This window comes from Canis lupus, chromosome 10, assembly GCF_048164855.1.
Source record: "Canis lupus baileyi chromosome 10, mCanLup2.hap1, whole genome shotgun sequence".
Classification (NCBI taxonomy): domain Eukaryota; kingdom Metazoa; phylum Chordata; class Mammalia; order Carnivora; family Canidae; genus Canis; species Canis lupus.
Window position 1 is genome coordinate 50,481,635 of NC_132847.1, and position 6,056 is coordinate 50,487,690.

A 6,056-nucleotide genomic window follows, 5' to 3' on the forward strand; every position below is an offset into this window, starting at 1 on the left:
GAAATGATACTCAGAAGAGCATATCAGGACTAATATAAAATAATAACTACAGTTTTGAAAATGTACTCTATGCAGTATACTGTGCCAAATGCTTGAGGAACATAGGTAATACATTTTATAATTGCTTGTGTTTATTGTTATCCCCATTTTACAAATGAGAACACAGAAGTTTGGGAAAGCAAGAAAATCACAGATCTAACAAGTAAGTAAAATAATTCAATTTTTATTCAAGTGTGTCTGATTCCAAGGCTCTTGTTCTCTTGACCTGAACACTGGGCTTGTGTTCTGGTCTTCTGAACCCTCACAATTTCAGGATATAGACCTCGGTGGGGCTAAGGTAAGAAAGCCTCTTTATAGATTAGGATTTTTTGCTGAATAATCAGATGCCCATTCTCAGGCCTGTTTCCAAAATCTGCAGAGATAAAACATGTTACTAGAAAATCAATTTTAGAATAGGTTCGTTAATGGCAGAACTGTAACAAATCTGATACTTTCTTAATCTCTGATCAGTACTGGGTATCTCTAACTCGTAAGAGAATTAGTTCCTGCAGAAGGCAGTAACAGAATTATTGTTAGAATGGGTAAATCTCCCCTTGTTCCAACTGTCTCAGAGATGCCTGTCTCGAAGATGTCCTGTTTACAAGCCCAAATCCTGAACAGCTCAGTTGCCCTCTTGCCATTTGAGGACATTATGGCCTTGTTCCCTAGGAAAGCAATACACATCTTTCTTCCTGGCTCCAGGCAACCAAAGATACTACTCGGAAATATCAAATCTAAGCCGCTTCTGCTTCTTTTGATGGCAAAGGCTCTCTATATTTGAGGGCAAATGCAGTGGGGCACCACAAGATAAGGGATCCTGCAAGCCTTTGCTAGTCTGTAAGCCAAAGCTGCCTTTTCCACACCCTTGGATTCCAGCTACATTCTGTTCTCTAAGCTTCAATTGCTTTCAGGATATAAACATGGAAGCATGTATAAAGCAGGCAAATATCTAAGTGATCAATCTCTGAAATCCTCAGAGACTGCTTTAATTGAGTTCTTAATATTTAGACCAAATATTCTCAGAAATAATTGCCTTGAGCAGCTATAAACTTCTATAGGCCACTAATTCCATTGTTTTCCTGGGTATGAAAATCCTTATGGAAGCTAGTGCCTCAACACTTTTCCAAGAACATCTCAGAGCTGGTATAAGCATTCTAATCAGTGGCAGGAGCCACAGCCTGGGCTGAAAGCAGATTTCTAGATAGGTTTATATTTCCCACTTAAGAGGGACTTACAAAGTATCCAGCAATGGTGTGGGCATCTCCTCTGCTGCTGACTCAGCTCTTGAGCTTCTCTTCGCTTCTCTACAACTTTTTCTAGCCATTAGTATTATTCATTCACTACCATTTAACTTCCTAAGTTACGTATTATCTGAGGAGAGAGAAAATATATTACTTTGATTTGGACAGAGTGCTCTCTTTCTTTTTCCTATCAAGATATTAGCAGAGGCCAGCCTGTTTCAGCTCAGCACACTAGACCCGGTGCACTCCCATGAGGAGGTGGTGAGGACCTGACCATCGCCCTCTGCTTCTGTCTGTTCTGGCTCAGCTCTGCCCTTCGAGCCCTACTTCTCTCCCAGAAGGGTCTGTGTTCCTCTCTCCTGGAACTGTTGCTTCCCACCCTTTATTTCTCTCTGCTTTATCTTCAGAACCTTCTTTCTCCTCTAATCACTAGTTATCAAAGTAGCTTCTGCTATTCTTCTGTTTCTTTACTAACAGAGTGATGATTCCTGGGCATCTGTGCATGAACATCACTGTTCTAATTCCTTGTTAAGGACACCTGGATGGCTCAGCAGTTGAGCATCTGCCTTCAGCTCAGGGTGTGATCCCGGAGTCCCAGGATTCAGTCCTACGTCGGGCTCCCTGCATGGATCCTGTTTCTCCCTCTGTTTATGTCTCTGCCTCTCTCTCTCTCTCTCTCTCTCTCTGTGTGTGTGTATCTCTCATGAATAAATAAAATCTTAAAAATAAATAAATAATTATATCTTCCTTTATTATGTCCTGGTGCCTCTGGAATAGTGAGAATAGAAACTATTATCTCAAGCCAAGACCCAGAGAACAAATGGGGGAAAAGCCTCAGCTGATGACACACACCTAAAAGAAAGTCTTAGATTAAATTGCAGATAATCCTCAGCTTCCAGCACAATGATTGCAAAAGTGATGAGATCATATATACTATGTCTCAAGTTTTTCTATTTTATTTTCCCCTTTATGTTTGATTTTTATGCTACACTTTCTTTTTTTGGTAGAATATTTTTCAGTATGTAGCCTAATCAGCAACTAGAATAACTTGCCCGAAGCCTCATAGCCATTATATGTACAAGTGGCCCTGCTGAATGACTGTTTGGGAAGCAAGGGGAGCTGTATTTTAGTTCCTGAGTGGCATCTCATGGTGTGTTTATCCCAGCATCCTTTATAACACCCTGATTTATCTGAAGAATTTACCTACCCAGAGTCCCATTTCAAATCATAGCCATATTTTCTTATCCCCTGCCCTGCATGTGATCCATAGGCCTTCTGATTCCCTTTGTCAAGCATTAGTATCTAGTATCTAATATTCTCTCTCCAGCTCATGTTTTGTATCTTCTGCTTATTAGTATGCCCCTATTGCACTCACGGTACTAGTGAAGAATAAGAGATAGTGAAACTCAGCTCCAAGATAACCTTGATTAAGTTCCCGAAAATGTTTCCTTCATAGGTTAAACTACACTATCCTCAGTAATGCCCATAACTCCAGTATCCTAGGAAACCAGAGAACAGCAAGCTGAGATTTTCATGTGGCCACTCAAGACACGGCAGCATGTCTGTTGGAAGCAGTGAGTTTGCTGAGCCTGGTTCAAAGCTTGTCCTTTTACCCCTCAAGCCCTTACCTTGCTTCATAATGACAGCTACTTCCTCTTCTCCCTCCTGCATACCCCTCCCTGAAATGTAGATGGGGATGATGACAGGGATGCCACAGCCATCTGAAGTAAATCTTCTTGCTCTCTTCAAATCTCTCAGCTGAGAGTAGCAGACGGTGTGCTGCAGGTGGAGGGAGTTTCCACCTATGTCCTTTGCTCGATGTCGTCCTTTTCCACATAGGCCTCATCTGGGGGTAGAAGATGTGTATGTGGTCCACTCAAGTAGACAGCTGGGAAGGAAAGGTCCCTCAGGAACCAAGAACCTCTGTTCTTGTGTATTACATCCTCCGTCTAACTCATCTACATACTCTTCACCATTTGGACCTGCATATAATACATTTTGTAGGCAATTACTCACTTTAATGATTGGACAGAGAGAAGATATGGGTATTACAGGAGCTAGAAAGAATAATGTCATCTCCACAAGGATATTTTTTTGACCAGCAGTTACAGTATGGGAGTCATCTTGTAATCAAGTTAGCTGAAGAGAAAAAAAAAAAGTGGAGGACGAATTAAATTTTTGCTTTGGGGCACCTGGGTGCTCAGTAGGTTAACTGTCTGCTTTCGGCTCGGGTCATGATCTCGGGGTCCTGGGATGGAGCCCCACATTGGGCTCTCTGCTCAGCGGGGAGTCTATTGTCCTTGACACTCTCCCTCTGTGTGCACTTTCTCAAATAAAATATTTTTTTAATATTTATGTTTTAAAACACACACAGTTACTGAATATTTAAAAATTGTTAGGCACCATGGTAGGAACTTGCACATGCTGATCTTGGCTTTGGTGAAAGCCTGGCATTGGCAGGGTTTTCTTATTTGGCTCTAACTTTATTACCAGCCTTCTCTGCTAGGAACTGAAAGCATTGAGCTTTGTGGGCCACCACTCCTTCAGACAGGGTCAGATATACTAGGGCTTCTTCATGAGAGCAGCTTTTGCCCATGGAGCTCTTATGTGTGCTCCATTCTATCCCCCCTCCCAACACTTTCAACTCCCAGGCTGGCAGTTATTTTTGCCTCCAACAGTTAACTACTCAGTCTTTTCTGCTTCCAGCAAGGGCCCCTGGCCCCCACAGCTTCACATGCTCCCCAAATCAATGTCTTTTGCCATTCTTTTATTCCATTACATTCCCCATGTAATAGGGAAATTGTCCAGTAAGACACTTTTTCCCCTCTAAGAAAATAGCCTCATGATCTTGATAGGATCCAAATCCAGAATAAAATATATACCCTACCTACTTACCTCCCTATCTACAATTTATTCCCCGTGATACATAATTTCAGGTTTTATACTGGCTCTTATTAAAGAGAATTTTTGTTGATATCCTTGTTTGCTCCAGTCCAGTCTTTTAAAAGTTAAGAAAGGCTAATCTCACTTTGGGCAATAACTTTCTGTGTTGCATTTTCCTCTTCAGGTTAGATGATTTTTCATTCTACTTTCCATTTTCCAGATAATCACAGATGAATAAAAGTGAGAAAGAAAATAAACCAACACAAAAGGCAGCAGACATCACTCAGGTAGTGAATGCACAGCAAAGTTACCTCACAAAAACTGTGGTGGACATGAGGCCCCTACCAAGGTACCAAGTACCTTGGGTATTCGTAGGTTATGTTTCCTTAGGCATAGTTGATCTCCTCTGGAAGGAAAATGATAACTTTAGCTGTTCTCTACTAAGTGACTTGGATTTGCTATACTCCCTTCTCATTGAAAGTGTATCTCATCCACTCCCATCTGTGCCCAAGAAAGGGTGTCCCCAAACCTACTTCCAGACCAGCAGGAAGCTTCTCTGATATCCTCAACTTCCAGATGCTTCTTCACTCAAAAACGTGTCATTGCATCTGGCTTTTTAAGGCAAGGTGCCCCGATCCTGTAGGTGGTCTGTTCATGGTGCTCAGATATGTGGCTGACCGCAGTTCTTTTCCAACCCTCTAAGACATCACGCGTGTCCCAACTTCCAATCATCCTTTACTCCAGATGGCTGTTGGGGTTGGAATATTGCCCACGGTTCTGGATATTTCTTTAACTTGTCGGTTACTCCTCAGGATTCTTCCATCCCAGATTAACTTTATGTAAACCAACTGCCTCTGAAAGATAATTTCTTAAAGGAAATGCTCTCACTCACTTTAATCACATGCTTAATGACATCTCTCTTTGGACATGCATGAATGTTTGGATTAAGGAAAAACTCTCCTCCTGGTCAGAAATACCCTATACTTTTCTATCCTCCTGAATGTCACGTCAGGCAACAACTCCTTAGTAAATAATGTAACCTCCTCAGTCACTGAAATGAAATGAGTGACACATTTTCATTTATATGATTATAGTAATTTAAGCTTATTTTTACAAACACTATTCTTTTATTTAAATATTTTATTTATTTAATCATGAGAGACACATACACACAGAGATAGAGAGAGATAGATAGAGAGACAGAGAGAGAGAGAGGCAGAGGCACAAGCAGAGGGAGAAGCAGGCTCCATGCAGGGAGCCTGATGTGGGACTCGATCCCAGGTCTCCAGGGTTACGCACTGGGCTGAATGGCAGTGCTAAACTGCTGAGCCACCCAGGCTGCCCAAACACTACTATTCTCTTGTACAAACAGTACTATATAGAAAGAGTTAAAAGATTTTATTATTAAAATCCCACCATCCTCACAATCCATTCTATTTATATTTTCCTTTCCCATCTCCTACCCTAACAAGGAGATATTTATGTAGATTTTAAGCAGCATATGTGAAATTTTAAAGCCTTCATTTCTTCATGTCACATCTTCATATTCAGAAAATATTTAGAGAAACTCTTCAAATTTAGACAATATTCTAAATTTCAAGTGTTTTGAGTGAAAAATATTTTTTAATATGAGAAACACTATAATGTTCATATTATATATTAGTTCTCTTCTCTTTATTATATTCTTTAGCTCAATTCTTAGAAGTTAGAACATGCAATGAGAGTTTGAGCATTGTAATAACCCCCAAATATCCTACCCACCCCTCCAAAGATGTATTATTTTTTCCTTGTAATCAAGAGTATAGGTATGACAATTCCCATTGTATAGCGTAGCAAGGAAGAGAGCTAATGAAGGTTCCCAAGATAAGACTGGTAAAATTATTTTCATATCCC

The 6,056-nt window shown here is 40.6% G+C and overlaps 1 long non-coding RNA gene across 5 annotated transcripts; it reads right to left on the minus strand.

The window, feature by feature from the left end:
- Positions 1-203: 203 nt before the first annotated feature.
- LOC140641566 (uncharacterized) lies at positions 204-5,084 on the minus strand. 5 transcript variants are annotated; one of them, XR_012038162.1, is made up of 3 exons: positions 4,697-4,946; positions 1,275-3,419; positions 204-412 (listed from the first exon to the last, which is right to left on the minus strand). It is a non-coding gene; the product is annotated as an uncharacterized lncRNA (long non-coding RNA). The 5 variants fall into 5 exon arrangements; XR_012038166.1 differs by having other exon boundaries at positions 204-1,410; positions 2,909-3,419; positions 4,697-4,941; XR_012038161.1 differs by having other exon boundaries at positions 204-3,419; positions 4,697-5,084.
- Between the last annotated feature and the right edge of the window lie 972 nt (positions 5,085-6,056).